At 38.1% G+C, this 24736-nt stretch overlaps 1 long non-coding RNA gene across 2 annotated transcripts in view; it reads right to left on the bottom strand.

Moving 5' to 3' along the window:
* Window positions 1–243: 243 nt before the first annotated feature.
* The window catches only part of LOC126637041 (uncharacterized), a 64786-nt gene continuing 40293 nt past the window's right edge, over window positions 244–24736 (bottom strand). Inside the window, exons 4-10 of one of the 2 annotated variants that reach the window (XR_007628170.1) lie at window positions 18268–18381; window positions 15824–15981; window positions 15524–15661; window positions 10650–10841; window positions 9259–9472; window positions 8381–8512; window positions 244–337 (exon numbers count right to left, since the gene is read on the bottom strand). This is a non-coding gene — a long non-coding RNA (uncharacterized LOC126637041). The remainder of the gene's footprint in view (window positions 338–8380; window positions 8513–9258; window positions 9473–10649; window positions 10842–15523; window positions 15662–15823; window positions 15982–18267; window positions 18382–24736) is intronic. The other variant, XR_007628171.1, reaches the window with a different exon arrangement.

The following is a 24736-nucleotide window of genomic DNA, read 5'->3' as shown; positions in this document are numbered from 1 at the left end:
AAAAATTAGCATGCTTAAAAGAAAACTAAGCTGTGAACAAAAGACAACACTTTGACTGAAAATAAATCTTGTCTGGTTGGGAAAGCGTGCATATTGAGAGTAATTCCCTCCTAGGACAGAAACGTAAAGTAACTTCCAGACAGCAAGGTGTCTCAGGAATCCCAGTCTTGGGGCAATTCTGGTAGGCTGGTGGTGCTGTGTATGTGAGGGGTATGGAATATGCTCTACAGCAATTACCTTCTCTTAATGTTGAGAAACCAACAGCTATCTCTTCCTCTGACATGGACAGTAGTGCTCGAGAGGTGGCTCACTCATTCTTATATGTTCCAAAAAGTATCTGTACATGAAAGAGAAGCACAGTCAGTTCATCCCTTATTTGGCTAATTAAGCAGAAAACCAGTATTAGCAGCTTTGAGAAAATCCAAGACAAGTTTAAGCATCTGGTATTTTCCACTCATCTCTTCGTTTGGGCTTTCTTGGCATATGAGCTGTGTTTTTGGCTGATTTCCACTACAAGCAGAGAGCTTGCATTACAAGACAAGTCAAGAAGTATCCTCACTTTCCCACCATTCACCCTCACTCTCTTCAGAAAAACTAGTGATAAGGCAAGAGTAATCTCTTTGGGCATCCCAGGCATAGAGGGACATCTGACTCTCTTCTAAAAAATTTATAGTATATACAGCTGCAATATTTTCAACATATTTTCCCTACACATCAAATTACTTGGGGAGTCTTGACGGCTCTTTTGGCAACTTCTTTTCTTGCTGCCTCTTCAGCTACAAAAGGTTGTTTTTCTTGTCAATCCTAGTTGCATTTGTGAAAAAAAATAGCCAAGAGGAGATTGCCAACAAATCAGCCAAAGCATAAAAATCTTCTCTCTTCCTCCTCAAATATTTTCATGTGTCTACATTCTGTAAAAAACTGTATGTTCCCACATTGACCAGGGGTTGCAATCATTACTGAAAAAGGAAAATTTCATGTTACTCATCTTCAGAATGATGGTGTGTGAAAAACATTCTGTCTCCTAACTGGGCTAATTTGACTTCACTTTATCAGGAACACAAGTTTACAGTAGCTGATGACCAAAATAAATAAAACCTATTTCTTGCACATGAGGAATACAGGTCTTGCACACTTTAAACAGTTCCAGTTTCGGTCAAGCAAGGCTATAGTGAAATGTAGTTTGGTGTGTCATATATAGCACCAGAAGAAGAAATCACAGCAATATAAATTACAGTTTGATCTCCAACATAGACAGTTTAATAGGCCATGATTTAGCAAAGCATTTAAGCAAATGTTTAAATCCCATTGATTTAAGTGGGATTTAAGTACATATTAAGTACTTAGTTGAATTGAGGCCATACTGTGAAGGTTCTCTTAGAACAAGGAAAGCACAGTAGGCTTTGGGAATCTTTATTTACAGCTCAGATGTTTAACTTTGCAAATTTGGCTTAGGAACCTGCATAATGCAAAAGGAGCCAAGGACAGACTGCAAGAACATTTGGCTGCCCAGGGTCACTTCAGGATAATGCAACATACCAATATGGGATGGATTTAGTTTCTAAAATACTTTTATCTTGTAATTTACCACATATAATTTATAATTAAGGTGGTTTGCATTAATGCGTCATTCAGCACTTCGTTGTATGTACAGATTTCTGATGTGCCAAATTTCTTGTGCTCTCATTTATTCCTCTCCCATTTTTCCCTCTCACTTTTAACCCCAACCTTCTGGTTGCAGGGTGAGGAGGAGGCATATGGCATGTGCTGTTTGTCAATCAACTCTCACTGCAGAACTAGAAACATAAAGAGCTAAAAGCAACAAGTGTATCATCCTGAAACATGAAAATGTGGTTCTCCAAGGGAGGATCAAGCCAGACATTTTACCTCAATTAAAGGACTTCTGTTAAAATTGTATAATTTCTCTCATAGGTGTTCTGGAGGGATATCAAAACTGTTTTTTCTACATGTACTTTGCTAAATATTGTAGCTGTCACAAAGTATCACATTGTCTATAGGATGACTTTTAGTTTTTTCTTTATCTTTTCCTCTTGACTCCAGGTATTATACAAGTTATCTAACTCTACTCACAGTATTGCAGAAAACTGAACTATTTTTATTTATCTTGCAGAGTAGGAGTTTGCTTTTGGGGACATTAATAACTCTTGTTGTCAGTTTTCTTTTTGGGAATAAGCCTATTTCCGGGGAGGTCTGGGAATCTTGGTTTTCTTGCTCTAATTATAGCCAACAGGAAACAGAACATTATATCAAGTCCAAGAGGTGCCATTTGCAGGGAAATAAAGACTCAAGGTTTTATGAAATCACCTAATCATATTTTAAAACAGATTACTTTTGAGATAAGTTCTTATTTAGCAATATACTCTGAGTCTTATTAGAAACCTTTTTCTTGGTACTATCTTCATGGCAGGTCCAAATTAAAACATGTCCAAACTTTAACATCTAAAAAAAAAAAAAAAATCCCTTTAATTTCACTATTCAGGCTTGGCTTATTTCTAATAAAAATTTAGTTCTAAAAATAATGCTGTAGAAATCAATAATAACCATAATTCCATAAATAAATAATGAGTATTTGCTGTTAGATAAGCAAGATGAGCATGTGTGGGGAAAAGCATCCTAGCAAAACTAATCCCTGGTTTATAAATTCAATTTGCAGATTAATGCTGAACAAGTTTGCGATAATGCTGCAAGTTAATCTCACCCTTGCCTGACTCCTACCAGGTGGTAAATTTGTCTGAAAAACGTGTTTCATTCCAGAGAAGATACATGGATCCATTTACAGTATCGTCCCTACAATCAAAGTACACACAAATATTCACCCAGTTCACAAACACATCTTTAAACCCCAGCAAGGCCAATTTAATTACATGATAAACTGACTTTTCTGTCACTGTAGGCACTTTTTTTCCTGGTAATTAAACCCTGCTAAGGAAGTTGTATCAACCAGTGAAAATCCTGACCTTTGTGGGTGCCTGCAGAGATGAGCAAACACAGCCCTCAGCGTACAAACCATCAACCCTACTTGTTGTCACCTGAGTGTGTGCAAAATACTCTAATTCCATTACACAGACTTGTTTTGATTTCTTAGAACTGTGTTAATCCCAGCTTGAAACCTAGGACACAGCAGTCTCTGAGCCGAGGCCAAATGTGTTTCTAATGATTAGCAGATAAATTAGGGAAATACTGAGCCTATTAAAATGAGCATACTCAGGAATGTAATTGGATAGTGAATGAAATCATTCCTTTCACACTGATTAAAGCAATAAAATGGGATGATGGTTCGTGCTCTGAAAGTGTATTACCTGATGTTTCATCATACAGTCTGTCAGAAAACAAAGAAGAAAGAGTAACTGAGCTTTAGCAACAGCATTCAGAATATTATGGCTACTTAAAAAACAGTGTTTGCACTGTAAACACTTAAGGCAAATTTTTGCACACCCAACATGTAAGTACTTACAATGGAAAGCAGCTTAATTTTTCTTCATTCTAAATCATGACAAAAGACATTGGTCTCATTTAGCTTATCAGCTGAATCAAACCTTTTTGATAGTAGTATAACATAGCTTCAAAAATCTACTTTGGGAAAAGATTTAAGTGAACAACTAAAGAGGAATTTTTTAAGGAAATACTCTAGAGGTTTCTAGTACTTTTTGTTTTCACTTGTAGAATCTCCAAACAGTAGAAAGCAAATAGTTCATGTAGTAGAGTAATACAGTGGTTCTATGCTGGAGGGGAAAAAAAATTAATGATTTTTCAGTAAACTTTCTGTTCACCATATTACTACATTGAGCCTTTTTATTTTTTTTTTTCCCCAGAATTTGTGCTGCATGTTGTCTATCTTAACAAAATAAATGCTGAAGAGGGGCTGTTCTCATTCAGAAAATACAAATCCATATCTGATTTCAATTAATTGTGAAGTAAGAAACTCAGGATAGTGGGTGTGAGAATGTCATACCTGTGAAATTAAGAAGTTCTCACACCCCAAGTGTCTTTGGGAATTATTTTTTTCTTTAATTATCATGTCAGTGCTTAATGATTTAGGACAACTGTCAGCATCTCAGTTCTAGCGGGTAAAATCTGGGACTGATGAACTAAGACCAGGGCAGCTGCAGTTGGTTTGAGCCCTATGGAAAGGCTCAGTAAATTCAACCACCAATATCTGCCACTCTGTCCTGTCCTCTGCTTGCTGCAGAGCTGCCAGCACTGTGAATGAAGAACTGAAGCAGCATTTTATAGGATATATCTTTTTTCAGACCACAGGAATCCTGAAGTATTCAAACTAATGCTACACAGGCCTGCTTGAGCCTTGGAAGCCATCCAGCAGTTGCAATGGAGAGATCAGGAGAGATTAATTTCATCTACTGCTTGAGTCAAATATTCTGCTTCAGGGTAAAACAGCACTTTCTGACCTCACCCTGGTAAGATTAGACTGTTCTTGGTACCAGAGTTATTTTAACACAGTGAAAGGCTTCATTCACTAGTGGCCTTCCCCAGGGATCAGTGTTGGGCCCAGTCCTGTTTAACATCTTTATCGATGATCTGGATGAGGGGATGGAGTCTACCATTAGCAAATTTGCAGGTGACACCAAGTTGAGGGGGAGTGTTGATCTGCTGGAGGGCAGGAGGGCTCTGCAGAGGGACCGGGACAGGCTGGATAGATGGGCTGATTCCAGTGGGATGAAGTTCAACAAAGCCAAGTGTCGGATCCTGCGCTTTGGCCACAACAACCCCTGCAGCGCTACAGGCTGGGCACAGAGTGGCTGGAGAGCAGCCAGGTGGAAAGGGACTTGGGAGTTTGGATTGACAGGAAGCTGAACATGAGCCAGCAGTGTGCCCAGGTGGCCAAGAAGGCCAATGGCATCCTGGCCTGGATCAGGAACAGTGTGGCCAGCAGGAGCAGGGAAGTGATCCTTCCCCTGTACTCAGCACTGGTGAGGCCACACCTGGAGTGCTGTGTCCAGTCCTGGGCCCTTCAGTTCAGGAAGGATATTGAGGTGCTGGAGTGTGTCCAGAGAAGAGCAACAAGGCTGATGAAGGGACTGGAGCACAGGTCCTAAGAGTAGAAGCTGAGGGAGTTGGGGTTGTTTAGCCTGGAGAGAAGGAGGCTCAGGGAAGTCCTCATCACTCTCTACAACTCCCTGAAAGCCAGGTGGGAGTCAGTCCCTTCTCTCAGGCAACTAGCAGTAGGACAAGAAGATACAGTCCTAAGCTCTGCTTAGGTTGTCCAACCTTAGGTTTAGGTTGGACATCAAGAAGTTGTTTGCAGGAAGAATAATTGTACATTGGAATGGACTGCCCAGGGAGGTGGTGGAGTCACCATCCCTGGAGGTGTTTAAGGAAAGACTGGATGTGGCACTTAGTGCCATGGTCTAGTTGACAGTGTGATGTTGGGCCACATGTTGAACTTGATGATCTCAGAAGTCTTTTCCAACCTGGTTGACTCTGTGATTCTGTGATTGCAGGTCTCAGAGCAGGTAGACTGCTCTTTTCCTTTCCTTGGACTTCTGATTGTCAGTTTAAGACTGCATTTGTACCTTCTGCAGTAGCATATATGGGATTGCACTAGGCAGGAGCATCACCAAGGGCTCCTGGCAAGCCAGTGTCACAGCATGGCACAAGTGAGGAGACAGTCCTTTGCCAGGCACTGTCACCACCCTGACACTGTGCTAGACTAGGACCTATTGGGACTTATCCCGTGATGAGACTTTTAAAGGAATGTGGTGAAAAGCTAGCCTGGCCTGAGGAATTGATCAGCTATCCTAGACAAGAAGGGAATTTACTGAAGGAATTACCCAGATGAGGCTGGAAGGCTCCAAACAGTGTAAAAGGTCATTTATTTCTAGCATCTAGGGGGTATCCCTGGATCCCTCAGATGGAAACTAGACCCATAAAAGGGGAAAGTTATTTGGTTAAATCACCACACTAAACCAGAAAGAGTCATCATATCTTCAAAAGAAAAGTTATTTTTGGGCCATCAAAGAGAAAAAGATTTTGAATTCTCAGCTATAAATATCCAAAATATTCCAAGAAGCACTTTGAGATCCCTTTAGATAGGGCCAAAAGCACAGGCCTTGCAGCTATTCCTGTGACATCGTCATCAGGGGATTTTCCATAATTTTCCACAAAAATCTTTGCCTTGCCCTCCACAGCTCATGATCTCTGGAAGGTTACTGAGGAACAATGCCACAGACAACAGCTTTCCCTGTAGCTTTCCTCCATTTTTATAGCTTATGCCTTATGGTTTAAATGTACTGAGTTCGATTTGAAAGATAATTACTTATTCCATGTCCTACAAGTTTTGTACCAGAATTATGACTCTGTACAGACATTTCTGCTCATCTCAATGCAAGTTGTAGCTTACTTGAAGATAACACAGTGTGTCCATATGAAATCCTGTTAGTAGTTACTTAGGAATGTAAAGCAACTAAATTAAACAACTATCCTTATAATCAAAACCACAATAATCTCTATAATTTGTTTACTTTCTTTTTTTCTTTCCTTTTTTTTTTTTTTTTTTTTAACACAACAAAACAGCAAAAGACCAGAGTGTCTTGGTCACTAACAAGAATCAAGAACAGAAAATAAGATCAAATATCTTTGTTTTACCAACAATTTTTAGGCTCAGAGACCAGCAAGTCTGTGGAAAAGTCAATACACAGACTTGCGGGCACCATTATATAATTTCCTGTTGCTTTTCCAAGAATCCCATGATCATTTAATGTGGCACTTGCATGAAATACATAAAAAGGAGTATTGAAGGCAGAGTTGCAGCAGTGCAATGACATCAATATAAATAAAAACACACCATCCAGAATTTATTCCAAGAATGTTATTAAAAATAATCAGCTGTATGAATTCTGAGAGCCCAGGATGGGTGTGCCAAAGTACCTCTCTGGAAGGCCATTGACAGCAGAGTACAGAAGGCAGAATCCAATAAATTCAACCATTCTTTCAAAGAAATGCTAAAGTTGATACATAACCAGTATCTGAAGAATCATCCAAGTCCCAGGAAGGCAGTGTGAGTACTGAAATGAGTACAAAACCAGAGGACTACAGAGATACCTATTTTTTCAGCTGCAGCAGGAACAAAACATAAAATTTTCCTTTGTGCCAGCTGTTCTATGGAGTAACAGCCTAGAGGCCTGACACCTTCATAGTTTTTACTTGCATTGGGGGATTAAGGAATCACACCTCTTTATCTTACCCCAGCATATCCCCTGCACCAGGCAGGAGGGTCTAGAAGCTGGTTCTCAGCTTGGCACATGCTAAAAAGCTCACAGGTCAACAAGCCAAGAGAAAAGACCAATATGTGCTGCAGTAAAGCAGCAGCAAAAAGTAGGGAGAAAAATCCAACTCATCAGGGTTTAATTTAACCCTGTGCTAGCACAGTTTAAACTTTCTTAGTGTCTATGACTGTGAAATTTATTAGAGAAGAGTGTAAATGGCACCTTAAAACATTATCCTCTGTTTGGAAGAGTAAAGTACTTGGGATTGCTAATATTGTGCTCAAATACACTAAAGAGTCTGAAATGGACTATGGACAGTAGATTTCATTAGAATCAAGTTTTAGCAATTTATTTTTAGTACATGTCTAGCACTCAGTGGGGGGAAAGAGATCCCCCAGCAAGTATTCAATTAGTAACAATGACCTCACAATTGCATTCCTGTTGCCTGGGACACTCATTACTCATAAAATACTGAGTTCTGAATATTGTCTGAAAACATTGTCACCAAGTGTGAAATAAGGCAATAGGAGAGAAGAGGGAATAATAATAATAATAATTTTAAAAGACTCCTAAAAGTTATAAACCTTTAAAAAGTCTGAACATTACAAGGTAGAAAGCAGGAGGTGTCAGAGAAATGTCCACATAGGAAAGGCCTCAGGTTTCTACTTTTTATGCCACCTATCCCAAGGGACTTGGAAATCCATTGTTTTTCTTTAGTCTGTAGTTAATATGAGATTGGAAAGATCAGGTACTGCAGTTCCTGGTCTGACTGGTTTTCAGAGGAAAGTGAAAAATTTGTGAAGGGCAATTATAGGACAAAGAGAACAGTATCAAAACATCTGCATAGAGGAAGGATAGTCCTTTCACAATTCTTCTCTTCCTCTGCAAATACACCATCAACTCTGACTAGCTCCTCTGCCAGAGGTGTGTGTGTGTGATGCACGTATCCAAGAATTCCCCATCAGCCCTAATCTCAGCTGCTTTCCAAGAACCTCATTCTGCAATCCCTTACAACAAATATGCACCAACATCACACTGCTCTGGCATTTCGCTTCAGCTCTTGCTCTACTGTGGCACAACGTGTATAACCTCAGTTAAAGTAAATAATGTTATTTCTGTTATGCTTGATGACTTACAGCTGATGACTGGAGAGGGCTCTGGTCATTGGGACTGGAAATCCATTTTCCCTTTGTCTCTCTGTGTTACGCCCCAGTTTTTTTTTGTTCTTCTGTTGAAGGCAGTCAGAGACTCAAGGTGGCAATAGAGAGCTGGAAAAAGCATATTCCAGGAATGTGCTATAAATATCCCTTTTGTTGCTTAATGTGTTGTTAAACCTCTTGCTAGAGAGGCCTTTAGTGTTAATCTGCCCATCAGTCTCTCAACAATTTCCATCTAAAATTATCAACAAATAGTTTGGTCAGTAGAGAATGTTTATTTGCAGTAGCACAACTCTCAGTTTGCAGAATATTAGCTGCTCAAAATGTAAGCAAACAGCCACAGTCTAGAAAAGCCAGGACTGTGAAAATTAATTCATAACCTTATTTTGCATTAAATTTAGTGTTACAAGATTTACCAACATTTAGCATATTTTGGATATATCATGTTCTTTAAGGGCAAACTTTCTATTAAATTTTTTTTTCAATGTTGATCAGCAAAAAATATGATTTTAAGATGATTTGAGAAAATGAACTGCATTTTTATAAGGAAGAGGTTTCTAGTTTCCCCTGGCATGGAACCGCCCTACAATGCAAACTGGATGCAGAGTTTCTGACTCCGACATTGCTGTGCAGCACTGCTGTCTGCTCCCTGCCAGCTGCTGCCTTCCATCCCAGAGGTGGCAGCCTGGAAATGATGAATGAACTAATTCATACAGTCTGCAGCTATCTGAGTGTAAGAGATATATGTAATATGAAATTACATATGTCTGTCTAGATATACGGACACATAAACTAAATTTGGTTTACTAGCACTGGAAAGCCTCCCATAAGTAAGGAATTGTACAATTATCACTTACCACTATTTCCCATGTTAAACACGTCCAGAAAAAGTAACATTTTCTACAAGATTATCCTTAATTAGTCTTTGTCCCTTGAAGATCTTGTAATAGTATGCCTCTTTCAGCCTAAGTGACTCTGCTGGCCAGGGAACGTGCTGTGTGAAGGGCTGGGCCACAGCTGATAAGGATTTATCCTTTTGCTTCTGTGGACTTCAGATCAAGCCTACAGCTCCTGCCAGGGGAGAAAAAAAATGCTTTTTTTAAATAGGAAAGGCTAATTTCTGACTAAGCTCCTGTTTCTGATCAGAGTAAATGTTGAAAGCTTTAAAGCTGATTACAAATTAAAATATCTGTCCCCAAATGCTCGCCTAACTTCAAACAATCGGCTGCTGAGCAGGAGATGCAGGGACAGGTGTGCTGAGAAATGACACCTATTTCAAGATCAGAAGAGGGCACTAGGGTTTCAGCTACAGTCAGCATAATCCCAGACAAAGAGAGGGAGGGGAAAAAAAACGGTGAAATGTGTCAGAAATAGTCTTTTATTATTCTGCTGCTTCTCTCAGGTAAAGTGAGAAAACACAGGCAGAGCTGGAGGCCCATGGGACCAGGATTCATGGCAGCTCCAGCACAGCTCAGGGTGCATGTTCAGTCACAAACATTTACACCAGAATTTCCAAACTGTGGTACCTCATCCCACCTTCCACAGCCTCCTCTTTGTCCCACCCAGCACGGGTGAATCTTTGCGTGTTCCTCTGTTGGGCTCTGTGTGCTGGCAGCGAACACTCCCCCAGGATGACAGCAATTCACAGAGACCCCGAGCTGCCCCATCTGCCCTGCTGAGCAGCAGTCAGAAGGGTCAAGACATGCCCCTTGGGGGCTTGAGACATACAGTGAATTTTACACTGCAGCTTAACAGTGATAAAAAGCTGCACACCCCCAACAAAAGGCCCCATTGTGTTTAGCTCTCCTTGTAGCTGTAATAATTGCGTTATGATTGCTATTTGCTGTTAAATCTGATGTGGTATTTTGAAACAGCACAAGGCAAATTTTTGTTACACAGGACTTGCCACAGACTGAGCACATTCTGTGTTAAAGGGGTACATTCAGTGATGATGGGGGAAACCACTCAACACTGCACAGTTTATATCAGCCAGTCCAGCTGTTTTACCTCCCTCTGCTATCAGTGGATCAAGGATTACCTGCAGAAAGAGAACCCAAGCTTTTTTTTTTTTGCTCTGAAACACTTTCTGTGAGAATATTTTGCTCCCCACTGTCTCTAAAGGGGAATTAGGAAACCTGTACCACATAGTAGTTAAAACAGACATGTAAATATCCACTGTGTAAAAATAAATCCATATATATCCAAGTGCAAGATGTAAGAACAGCTGTACTAGGTTAAGCCAAATTACCTTGTGTGATGAAAGATAAATGCAGAAAACTGTAGCAGAAGAGTAATCAACACTTCCCCAGGTGTCTTCTCCCAATTCCCAGAGATTTCTGGCTCAGGGACTTCAAGCCAGTTGTCTTTTTTGTCAAATATCCCTGGGTAGCTTTCTCACGCATGGATTTCCTCCATCTTCCTCCAGAGGTGAAACAATGACCTAGAAGACAATTCAGTAAATTAATTTTCCCTACATTCATTTATGTTGTCACCAAAAAGACTGGCCCCAAGATTCATCCTCACCCTACACAAAAGCCAGTCCATGCAAGGCTGCTAAGGAGGTACCTGTTGTTTGTGACTGGCTTAGAGGCATAAGCTAAGTAGTGTGTCTGTAACACCCCTTTACCCTTTGTGTCCATTCCTTACTGATGAACGTCAAACACATATAAATGGTCCTCCTGAAAGTTCCTATCCACCTGAACCAGCCTAATGGGAGTATTTAGCTTTAAGCTTCCAGGACTTGGAGAAACCAGAGGCCAGAAAGCCCTTTTAGAGAAAAGAAAACCCTTTAAAGGAGCACCTCAGTTGCAATTGCTGTTTAAAAATACATTTACATCTTGTTAAAATGGAAAATCAACAATGTTGGGAAACACAATTTGTAAAAACAGGAGGGTGGATATGTATGTGTAGTGTTCCTCAGAGCCCAGATATCAGCTATCCTATAACCAATGTAGGATCACTGCATTTTACCCTTCCTAACAGCATTAGTTGTAGCATATATGGAAATACTGAAGGATTAATGTACTAGGAAAGTTGCATCCTAACAGCTTTTTCTGTCATTTTGGTCTAATTTTAAGAGTTATTAGATTCTGTACACTAAAATACCTGAATTATCTACATGACTATTCAATATAGATTGTATTAGGATTTCTTATTGTTAACTTACAATGTGTGTATATTTAAGAGGCAACTCACAGTGAGCAAAAAATTATGAATAGAATATTTATTATTTGATGGTATATTCCTTTGTAAGACAGAGGGGAAAAAAATTTTACTTATGCCTAGAAAAAAGATGTTTTGAATCCACAGAGAGTAATTAAAATTACATTTTATAACAAGAAATGATTGGTACAAGAGGCCATCAGTCTTTGTTTTTTTAAATGTTGCCTTTCAAAATGCAGGATTCCTTGCCTGAGTTTATTTGCTATTTAAAAAACAATTATTAATGTGTTTTGCTGAAAAGTAAGTGAGGAAAAGCTGAATTCCTCCTGCTGCTTCTAAGATAGAGAGGAACTGAAGGGGCCTGGGACGTTTGTGTGTAAATTAGAGAGTAACTTAAGCAAAGGAATTAATACATGGTGCAGAATGCAAAAAAAAAAAAAAAAATCAAAGAACAAAACATTGGGTTTCTGAAGCAGCCTGTGTTATCAGCCTCTATATTACAGCACCTCCCCACAGACTGACCCTAGAAAAGCTTATTAATATGCAGTTTTCCAATGCCTTTGAGTGTAACCTGTCTTTTTGTAACTAGATCCAAATCTTCTAAGATAACTTGATACTGCTCTAGCCTCTCCCTTGGACCAAGACTTTGAAATCTTATTCTGCAGCTTTCAGGTCACCTTCCCAACTCAGACAAACATCTCGTCTGTTCCAGTGAGAAGGTGCTAACACCAGTCTTCTCAAAACTTAGAAATAGATACACATCTGTAGCACAAATATCAGCATACGAGGAATCTACGTGAACTTGAGAGGAAAGAGATGAAAAGGCTGAATTACAGTGAGGTAAAGCTGCTGTACATGCTGCACAAATGGGCTTTGCCAGTCGACCAAGGCAACCTGTGTTGTTCACCTGGTAAAAATGTCTTTCTGTGTGGAACGTCAATTACAAATTGACAACAGAATACGCAGAATTCCTAAAATATAAATTTTGCTAACATAGAGGACCTTGTCAGAACTTTTTTAAACTCCTTACAATTTACTCATGACACTACTGGAGTTTTCTCAACTAATATCACAGACTGGCTATTACTTCTCCCCAAAACAACCTCCTTTTGACTGTGTCTTATTCCTGACTACAACCAAAATTATGCTGATGCAGTTCTTAAAATTTTGAAATTGGTCTCCCTGCTCCTCAGCTGTAAGGCTGGCCAGGAGAGAAGGATTCTTGATGGTACCTTGGGAGAAATGGGAGCTGAATTTGAACTGAAATAGCTAATTTGTGGCCATACCTACTAATAATAGCAGTAAAAAGTGTGTGTTTATTACAAACATTTAAACTTCAAGGGCAAACATTCACAAAGGTGAGAGTCAATAATGCCTTAAAAAAGCTGGAAAGTAAAAAGACATAAGTGAGTATTAATGTGTTGTTTTGGAGTTTTTTTTGTATTTGTTTTTTTTTTAAGGGAAAAGACCAAAGTTATACTAATGTAGATGTGAAATAAGAAACAAAGTAATTGAAAAAAATCATTAGGATAAAAAGTTTAGTGGGATTGATTTGCTCTTTGAAAGACAATAATAAAAGACATTGCCTTGAAAAGGAAGGACAGGTCCATTGAAAGGCAAATGCTCATTACTTTTCTTTATGAAACCCTGCAAAATAATGAGGAAAAGTTGAAAGCTAGGGTGTACTTTGAGGGAATGTGGCACGCCCTAGGCATTAAATGGAAATAAAGACCAAACAGCAGCAAAACCTAATTTCAAACTAAGACTTTTAGAGAGACGAGAGATGTATTAAATATCTCTTGGAAAGAGGACTGATTTTGTAGATCCTCCTTTAAATTTAGACCTTTGGTATTTTGCAGTATTGAATATACCATCAGGAAAGGTTAGGAGCAATGTGCCAGCTTCACTGATATCATCCATTTCTATCTGATCAAGCCAGTAACAGATTGGACACAGATTGATCAGGGTAAATTTGTATGGAGTTCAGCTCTCCCTGGAAGAAAGCATTACATGAAGTGAAGCATGGTTTACTGGTATTATGAGAAAATTATGAAAACAGCACAGAGAAAGAGAGAAATGCTTCGAGACAGGGAGAATTTGTAAATGAAGGAACTTTTAAAGGAAGTAATGAAAACTGCCCTAACACTGAACCTTTTGAACATACCCTGCTCCTAATGGGAGGGCACTCGTGTGTCAATTGCTGTAGGTCAGCTGAACATGCACCTATCATTATTCCCCATGAAATCATCCCAGCAAAGGAGACACGAGGACATGACATGCTCATTTTTGTATTATCCTCCTCTCAGAGCACAGTGGGGATTTGGACTGAGGGTTTAGTTTGGTGCCAGCTTGCGCACAGCTCTCCCTAATAACCACCCAAGTGACCAGAGCATCCCAGGACGGTGCCTTTTTGATTATAAAAGATGCTTTTCTGAAGACAAAAGAACCACCACCACCCACCCATCCTCAAATCTAAAACAGATTAAAACCTTGGAGAATTTACAATAAAATAAAACCATAACTAATTTGGAACAGATCAGTGCTCTATCTTTTCAACTTTTGTCTAGCAACACATCATCCACTTCACCTTTACTTCAATATTACATTTTAATTTGCACCACTGTAATTGCCTCTGAAAAGAGATGCCAAAAGGATTCAGAGAGATGTTCCTTTACCCAATGCACTGGCTGCATTTGTTTATATTTTTAGAGTGATAGATTAATTTGCTTGACAGCTATTAAGATATTCTACAGGCAATTTATAATCCTATATTTTCATGGCACATATAAAAAACATCATAAAGAAGGCCAATTTATTTAAATGTATGGATTTTTAGTTTGGGGGATGAAAACTTTACTTTTTAAGATCTCAGATTAAGACATCTGCAGGCCTCAAAAAAAGGACAGAAGAAGCCCCTCTTGCTTCTCTGTAGTAGATGTTGAGAACCATCATATTTACGCAGCAGTCACAAGTGTGAAGACCTGTTCCTCAGGCACAGAATACACAAAATAGCATTTTGGGTGACTGAACTGAAGAGTACACAGGCTCCCTCAATATGCCTCTTCCTTTAACCACAGAATTTACTGCATGTTACAACAGCTAACAAAATTTTAAATTGTGGTTTCACTGAAATGTACAGCTAACCAACAATTCTGCCATAAGAAAAACTGATTACATAAAGCCATAAAGCACTGCAGCATAACTATATACATATTTAAGAAATTGAAAAGTAGTTAGGAAATCTCACCAAGGCCTTGGTGGGACTAGGACAAAACTTTACAAACTGAGCAGCCAGCACTGAGACTGGAACAGTCTCCAGGGGGAAGGCAGTCTGTAGGATTGGCTTTGTAAGGCAATGCTCATCCATAACTCAGGAAATGTTTTTGGTGAGCCTCTTGGGGCAGAGACAGATCCGTCCACCCTGCAGGCCAGAAGTCTTAAGTTTCACACACTGCTCACAATAACCATAAAAGACACTGTTTAAAAAAATAAATTAAAAAAAGCGCAGCTGTATTTTCCCACCTCAGAGAGTCCTGCAGTATCCCCCACAGTTTTGAATGCATGGAAGAAGTGGTAGTTTCCTATAGGAGAAAAGCAGTTACAGTAACATTACAGGCTAAATTAATGTAACATGAATTACCCCTTAACTAGATGCTAACATTACCCTGCAGCCCCATGAGAGGCTGGCAACACCTGTGCAAGTTAAACATCAGAACTTGGATAAAGTCACCATATGTTTGGGCCCTAGAAGGAAGAGTCACCTTTAAAAAAATGTAACTGCTCTTGCTTGACTGTGGTGGGTCTTTTTGATGCTGGTAAACAGAATATGAAAAATTCTCCAGCAGTGGAAATCTCCTAAAGGTGAAAATCACTGCTGTACTAAACTTGTGTTGCCTGTGTGGCACTTTGGTTGATGTTTGTAACGAAATACTGTGAAAATACAAGTGAACTTGACCTTACCCTCATCTTTGGACTTGCAAAATGATCTCTGCTGGAAACTTCCTCACATTTCCTTTCATGTGCCAGATCAAGACTGAGACCAATCAGATAAAGCAGCGTGTCTTGAAGGCTTGACTCGCAGCTGTCCAGACAGTTAACCTCAGGCACAGAAGAAAAAAAAAAACACAATCAAACAATCTGTTTTCTTTGCAGCCTTACAACCACTGCATCACATGATGTGACACTAATTTCCCAAGAGTATAGACTTCGAAGCTGACAAGTGTTAAGCTGTGATTAAAAATTCCAGATGAATGTGAGTACCTGTCACTCAGATGTGTTCCTCGGTTGCATTGTTGACCACAGAAAAACAACAAGGAATCCACTTTCCTATTTATGTACGAGGAAGGTGCTGCAGAGACCTAATTACAGCGTACCTCAGTTAACTTCCTCAGTGGATATAGAGTTGGCTCACAATCAGCCTAAATTAAAAGCAGTTAGTTATTATTTTACCACTAGGATCAAGGATAATTCAGCAGACCAAAAGACCACCAAACAGATAAAGCCTCCAAACAAACCCAAACAGCCAAACCCCCCCAGATCACCATGGAAAACTCTGCATACCTGCTTCCAAAAACTCACAGGTCTATTGTAATCAGTTTTATTACCCGGTTCAGAAAAAGAGTTGCTTTAGTGATTAATTTAAACATTTATCCATGAAACAGCTTACTAAGAATGCACTAATTGTAATAAATAAATAGATGTAATTAGATAACTTCAGTACCTGCAGGGGAAATTGTGACTTTTCAAGTAACCTCATGCCAAAAAAAATGACAGCTCCTTAAAGACAGCATGTCTTTGAAAACTAAACTGCAGCTGATTGTAAATGCCATGAATATGCACTTACAATTAAACAAATATGTGGTGCCTTATTAGCAGGACATAAGATTGAGCTATTCAAGCTTTTTTGATGAACCACTCATTCCAAAAGCTTTTTAGAGTAATGAATGCATTTTCAGTAAAATACAGCTAAACTGTAGAGGTTATTAAATTGTAATAAAAAGATATACTAAACATTAAATAGCAAGTGAACACACAAAGCAGGAACACTACAGATGATTTAAATCAAGAATTAAAAGCTAGGAAGTGAATAGAAAAATTCAAAACATTTTCAATAATAGTTACAGCAAATACTCAAAACAGTTGTTTAGTCTAGATTAAATCCTTATTTGGGACATATGAGACTAAAAATGTCTTCTGATGTTCATGTGCTGGCTTTTTTTCATGGAGGAACAGGAGGAATGTGGGAGAGGAATACTGACATTTTGCTCTCAAACACTTATTTGTATGAGTAATTTTACCACATGAAGACTCCTGGTGAGTTTACCAAGACTACTTGTGTAAGGAGTTCCTCATGGGCATGACTGTTAACAGAATCTAAGCCATTAAAGGCTATTAACTCTCCTCTCTGGTAATAACAGTATTTACATATTTCTTCTCAATGAACAGGCTCAGTCATTAAGATGAAAGAAGGAAAAGATTTCACTGGACAATATATTTCTCAAAAGTTATTTAAATTTTAGGTGGCCAAAACTACTATCAAGCAAGGAGTTAGCTAAAAGAGATCAGAAGTTTAGAAGTCACTTCCTTTTATATCACCTCTTTTTTTTTTCTTTTCTTTCTTTCTTTTTTTTTTTTAATTGACCTAAAAGAGAGAGAGGGGCAAAGTCCCTGACACAGCAAGTACCTGTAAATTGTGAACAACCTCCTTTGACTATTCCGCAGAAAATTCAAGAGCAAAACAATTCCTTTTCCCTTTCCTATCCCTTTCCCACACTGGAAAAAGTGTTACAAAACAGTCTCCTCTCCCTTGTTTTCACTTACAAAAGTCCACATTAATTTTTATGAGAACAGGAGCTAAATAGCATAACACTTTACCCTTAAATTTGTAGAAAACAGCAGTCCCTTTCCACTGTCATAACAATTTTTGCAAGTTACACTAAATATCCACAGTGGTGAGGGCACAGGTTTTCTCTACAGATGATCTCTGTGAAGTGTGCATGCAGTGCCCCAGGGTGCTCATACAGCAGTGGAGAAAAAAACCCCTTGTAATCACAGAGCTCTTGGTGTGTTATATACATCAGGTCTCCTCTGCTGAGAGTTTTTCCCTTCCCCACACCTTTTTTCTTTTAAGTTGGAGGAAGTCAGTGTTGGCATTGGATGCTTCCTTGGATTCCAGTTTCCCTGTGAAATCACCACAACTGTTTTTAAACAGTAGTGATGGCCTGGCACTCCAGTAGTGAGGTCATTATGGACTCACAGTTATTCTACTTGCACATTCACCTACAATAACTTCTCTTGCCTTTGTGCATTGTTTTTTTTTGCCAATGAAAGTGATAGTTGTCTTCCCCAAGAGCAATGGGCTTTAAGACACATGGTTATACCCATTCAAAAACTACTTGCAACAAGAAATTAATATCTTGTTAGAAACATGACACTAAAAGGGTGGCATTATAATCATGGAAAGATTTAAGCGGACATGATTATAGTAATTTATATCTTGATGTGATTACAGTAATTTGTATCTATTAAAATTAACACATATTTTTAAATCTCTTGCCATGTTAATTTTTCAAAGGAAATTATATACTTCAACTTAATGATGTGAAATTCCCCCCAAACATGTTACTTATTTCTTTTCAATTTTGTTGCACAACTATAATGCAATCACAAAACAAAAAGTATGAGATACAGAAACATTAAGTTACCTAAATGTGATCAGATTGAAGTTGTGGGTATTTCTAGCAATGTTGGTGAAGACTTTATTTGAAGAATCTTCTGTGTAAGTAACATACATAACTGTTCTCTTCCCTTGACTTCACCTGTTGTAAATATAGAGTTAAAGGAACATACCAATATATCTTCAATCCATAGCAGTATAAACCAAGTCAGATTTTACTTGTATGTCATTCAGATCCATTCACATTTCCAAACTACTGGGGAGAGAGGATTTATGAAGAATAAATTTATTGAGCAATTAAAATGAATGCCCAGAGTGGAATCTTGCTAGGACAATAATAGATAAGTAATAACAGATAAGCAATCCTCACACTTTATGTAGTCAATGGAATTTCAAAACATAAATCAGTCACTTCAGCAGCAGATTCTGGACGTTGTACTGCTGAGGAAGTTAAGAGGCAGGAGCAGAAGCATTTGGAAGAAAGGACAGAATAAGAGTAAGCACAGTTTTTCAGACAATAAAGTGAAACTCTGAACAGGCGCCTTTTCCTTTTTTTCTCTCATGTCTCCCTGTGATATGAGGGGTTTCCAAGCTGCCATGTAACTGTTCAAAAACTGGGAAAAAGCTGGTGCTGACCAACTCTTCAGACTAATAACTTTGCACTCACTAGCTGATGTCCAGCTGTTAATGCTGGCCAAGCACTCTCTCCTGGATTTGGATTCTGATTCCTACCTTTGGAGAAGGATGTGTAAGCAGTGGTAAGTACTTGGGTTAGATGATGAGGGTAATGAAGGAAAATAACTAACAAACCCCAGAAGCAAGTTAAATGAAAAGGTCACAGAAAAAACAGTGCCAAAGTAAAGTGAATTTGGCAGATGAGAAAAGAGAGGAGACGAAAAATTGCACCAAATTCAAATTACCCCTTGTTACCACTACCTGGAGCAATCCTTTCCTGCCTAGGGCACACAGTCAAATGCTATTGATCTTTCCTAACTTCTAGCAGATTTCAGACAGAGAATCAAGTTTCAAGAAAACAAATCAGGCCCCACAGCCGTGATACATATTTCTGTCTCCTTTCCCTGTTAGGTCTTTGAATTTCCTGAGTAGGACTGAATTCCATCAGTTTCCCATTAATCATCATTTTAATGTTTTACAGTAGCAAGCCTGAGCTAGCAGCCCTTTTGCTTGTATCTTAAACTGGCAGAGTTCCAAAATGCTGCGCCATAATTTCACAAAACAGGTTGGGGACACACTAAATTTGTATCTACGGTTGGCAGCAGTTTATACCAGTGAGACACTGTGTCAGGATGCTAAAATAGTTTTTAAAAATCCAGGAGAGTGCCCTGTACACCACACTTTTCAGTAGCTGGTTTCAAGTAACCCATGTAACCCAGTGTAACGCTGTTACAATGCTGTCTCCTGAGAACAAAAAAACTGAGCTTTGTTATAGGCTGTCTTAAGTATGAGTCATGAATGTGTGTATTTTTAACTTAAAAGCCAGATCAGAAGGACTGTTTGATTCCAGATACATCATTTAAATAAATGTACATAGCTGCTAAAACCAATTACGGAAATTATGTGGAACATACAAGAAGGAAAAGGCAAAAGTTAGTTTACCTTAAAATTCATGATAAATTGTCTGTTGTTTTAATTTTACAGAAATAAAGTTCATAACTTTTCAATTTGATGCAATTCATGTTTTAAAAAGTCCACTCCTACCAGATATTGTTTTTATATGACTCACTTTGTAATGTTCACACAAAAGACATATGTGGTTTATACAATTATTTTTATAAGCTTTTAAGGATTTCAGAAAATCCTTTAATAAATTGTTAAAAAATTCAAGTTAGCCCCTTCAGTAGAAACAGCAGATAACATAAGTGTTCATGAATTACCAGATGTTGTTTCAACACCCAGCATCTTCAGCTCTCTTTGCAAAGAATATCCATGTTATTTAGCTGTGTTTCCAGCTGCCTGGCTTCCCCTAATTCATCTTAGAATCTCTTGCTACTCTTTCTACATTATGTATGAAGGCAATACCTTCACTGAAGAAGAGACTTTGATTTCTTATAAAGGTACACAATAACTAGAAGAAAGGAGACCTAATGACAGAAGATTTAATTACAGTAAATCAAGTAAATATTATGGAACACATTTTACAGCTAGGTAAACTGAACTGAATTGAGCAAGGCGGTGGAACAAAGCAACAGCACACTTGGAAATCAAAGCAAGAAATCCTATCAGAGTATTTATTTTAACTAAGCCCACCGGATATAAGCAGCACACATACGACACACTCCCTGGATGCCTTCCCCAGGCAGCAGATGTTTCTGAGATGGAGAGACTCATTGCTGTCCAGAGCAGGACTTGTTGCTTAATGTCAACAAAAAGCCACCTCCCTTGCTGGACATGATGAATATGCAACAGAAGAGGGGGCTGTAAAAACCACAGACTCACCTCTCCCCACCACCTCAGTCTTTTTAAAGAAGAAAATGCTGCATTACCTTTTTGAAATTTAGATGAAAGAACATGCCTGTATGGTGAGAAATAACCCCATCAAAGAGTTTGGCTAGTTTTCTATTTTGTCATCTGCTCAGCTATTAAATGGTCACGCTGTGGTATTTTGCAGAATTTTAGTCTTCTAAACAAACAAGTACAAGAAGCCTGTAATACTGGGAGAAGTATTTTCTTTCCTTTCATTTTTTTTAAATAACTGATCACTGCTAATTCTTGAAATAGCAGTATATAGCATTAGACAAGCAATTACCACTAGCTTCATATTTTTCAAGATGTCTTCCTTTCCCAGCTCTCTCAACCCTTCTGTGCTGCATCACTTACAAATTCCTTACAATACTGTTACTACAACTCTTTTCTTCTCCCACTTACACCATGAGACCAGTCAATGCCAATAGCCTTACAATACTAATGACTGTCAAAGGTTCACAGTTTGTCCCTAAGAGAGTGACTGAGTAAATAATGACAAAGACAGAAAAAATTTCCACAATGTCACCCTCACTTTTCCCCAAAAAAGCCACATCAGAAGGAAGGAAGGGAGACTGCTTGACTTGATACACTAAGGAATGTATTTAAATTTAAATTAAAACCTGATTATTGTCATAATGAATTCATACTTAGGAAAGCCAATGATTAAATGAAGAGAAAGTCAAAAGAAATGAAACAGGGCCTACAATAGAGTTGTTGAGGCGGCATTATTTAGTTGACTAAAAATGCAGATATCTCTACGGAAAACTCTTGTAGGTTTTGGTTTTTTGGTTGTATTTGTTTGTGTTTTAAATTTTCAAAACACTTGACTTCATGAATTGTGAAATCTAATTTCAGTGCCAATTACTTTCTGTAGCTTAATGAAAGAATATATTCATAGTAATGCAGATTTCATGTATTTAATTTCTTTTGAATATCTAATGAGGAAAATGCAGACAAAACAATGATTGTGCTTCTGCAGATTGAATGGAAATCAACTAATGTTACTGTAACATAATTTCTTGTTGTACAGATTTCATCAACATTTCTAATCTATCTGCAACTTCCTGAGCAGGTGGAATGTGTTTGGAATAGGAACAGTTCTAGCTTTGCAGTGCTATTTCTATACATGTGAAATTCAGGCATTTTCTCTAGTAATTTGCTGATGCCCATGTCATCACCAGTGACACCACTGACATTTTGACTAAAACAATAATATATTTGTCATTGTTGTGTAAATCTTATTTTTTATTAAAATAGCATTAGCCATTCATTTGATCACTGTTCATTTGGGAATGTTTACTTTAATATTCTGTATTTTTATTAAAAACAAACAAACAAACAAAACCAAACATGTCTGGACATTTCTATTATAAATTCCTCTTCCAGTCAGGTTGACTAATATTTCTCACTGTCACTGCAAGTGAGAAATAGGAACTCAAATCAGAACTGAGTCTCTAGAAAGATGAAATGATCTAAAGGGAAGTACTAGAAGTCTGAAGGTGAAAAATAAGTGGCATGACAACTTCAGGGCTGTCTATAAAATATACTGAAAGAGTTAAAGAGGATAGGAATTTCTAGTTGCTGTAACAACATACCATGACATAATTTGCACTCAAAAAATTGTGTTTTCTTAATGAAATTATGAACAGTTATTATGGTTTTTTAACTTCCTACCTTTATACTAATGAACATATTACAATACACTAACATATCTTCATTTTACTATATATTATAGACCCCCCAGATTTTATTGGAAGATCCTGAGAAAAAATACGTTGCAAGAAAGAAGAGAGGACTGGAAACAGATCCCACTCTTGTTCCAAGCAACAAAACTGCTCATGAGCCAAGGATGTCATTCACGTTGAGACAGACCATGCTTTCACCTAAAATATTGCAATGCTGGTGATGATTTAATGCTCCTAGCCTCAACAGAGCTAGCTTAGCTCAGCAATGTGCTACTTAAAAAGAAAACCACAGTCTAGATTGAAGACATTTCATGGAAGTCTCACGAAACCCACACAGCAGCCAAGACTCTGAGAAGGCTTCCTTCACTACTGTCATCATGGGACTACTCATTTTTGGGTAGATGGAGACACTGTCTCAACCATAACGATCTGGGAAGGAGGAGAAAAAAGTAAGGTACTCTAAACAACAAGATTCTTGGGGTGGAAAAGCAACAGCTCAATGTTGCTCAAACATTAGTACAGAATTTTTGGTGTTGGGTGTTATGATGGTTGCATTGCAGTCAGAAAAAGCACTAAGCTAGAGCTGCAATGACAGTAGTCAAATATCACCCCTGTCATTTCTGATGATGTAAGCTGCCAGACATTTTTCTCTAAAACCATGAAATACTACACCTCTTAGCTATATTTTTTACTATGTGCCCTGCCTTGTATGTAAGACTCAAGGCCTAGTGTATTTTTGTATCAAACATTCTGGTGTTTTAAACCTGCAGTCAGAGGTCTACAAGATGAATACTAGAATTTTAACATAAATGAGAAGACCTTGATTCATTAGGATTTTATCATTAAATAAAAAGGGGTTCAAGGAGCTTTTTTAAAAATAAAAATTAACAAAACAGCAGCAAAGAAAAATTTATCAACAATGTACTTCTGAATTTGGAAAGTCTAGAAAAGTTAGTTTCTGTCCCTGCTGCTAAGGTTTTCTCCAGGTATTTGCCATGTGTAGGGTAAAGGTCCTCTTTCAGTGGGTCAGTGCTCACTGACTTCCACATGCTCTTCCAGATTCTCTTTTTCTTTTCACATGATAATATTTTCTTTCACTAACTTGGAAAGTGGAACCTCATTCTACCCTGAAAGATGAAGAAAACAAAGGTACCCTGTTCACACATCACATCTCAGCAACCTCCATGGATGCTGTGGTTTGGACTTCTGTGATGAAACCAGGAACAGTGTGTGGGCTGAACTTGGTTTCCTTGTTTGTATGCTGAAAAGAAATTGCTCTTCTCTGCAACAAATAGGACTGGTATATTTTAAATGTGAACAAGCCAACCTAGGAACCTCAGACAACCTGGGAAGCTTGCTAACATCTCTGTGAAATTCTATGATGACAAAAATTAAATTCAGTGGCCTATGAAGGTACAGGGGAGAAACTAAGTAATAAAGCCCTAACTTAGTCCTCCTTTCAATTTATTGTCAATGTCTTTTAGGGCATTTTGTCCATCTGCTTGAAAAAAATTCTTCAATATCAACTAATGTGTTACAGTTCAAAAATAGCTATTTTTAATAATATTATATAACATTATACATAACATTTTAATATTTTAAGAAATTATAATTATAATAAAGTATAGATTGAAAATTATTTTTATAGAATATATAATTTTATAATAAATTATAAAAATAACATTATGATATTACATATAGCATTAATGTTATATAATTACAACACAATCCTCTGATTTCCTTCACCCCTGCTGAAAGGGCAATAAAAAGCATGTGTCAAGATAATGAAAGAAACTTATCTTAAAAAAAAAAAAAAAAGGATTCACAAGTTTAATACTATTATTTCCTTCTTGGCAATGACTGTCCTCTGCCTTTTTAATAAAAAGCAGAAGTGTTATAAAATATATATGGAAAAAATCATCACTGCCAGATGAAAAGGATTCCGGGTAAGTAGCACTCCCAGTTCTCCCAGTTTTGCAACTTGTAAAGGCACGGAGTTGTTTGAAGCTGGAGACCCACACAGACAACAAGTTGCTTTCAAGTGCCAGCATTAGCCCATCTCCTCACTCCCTGGATGCCCTTTCTGGGGCTATTTCTCCAAATATAACAAGATGTTAGACTGACAAGATCACCAGTCAGAATGCATCAGGTCCTGACATCTACTAGGAGAATCATTTGGCCACAAACTTTCATCATTTCAGATGTTTTGACCGTTAAGTCATGGGCAGCATCACCCTGGGAGTCCCATTTATAGCTGCTATGCTTCACTGTAAGGTCTTGAATTAAAGGTAAAAGATTACTTCAGCTCTTTTATACGCAGTAGAAAAC

The sequence above is a fragment of the Myiozetetes cayanensis genome, unplaced genomic scaffold (assembly GCF_022539395.1).
Source record: "Myiozetetes cayanensis isolate MyiCay16 unplaced genomic scaffold, myiCay2020 scf14, whole genome shotgun sequence".
In the NCBI taxonomy this organism is placed as follows: domain Eukaryota; kingdom Metazoa; phylum Chordata; class Aves; order Passeriformes; family Tyrannidae; genus Myiozetetes; species Myiozetetes cayanensis.
The sequence above is the reverse complement of the archived record's forward strand: the minus strand, read 5'-3'. Positions and strand labels throughout refer to the sequence as shown.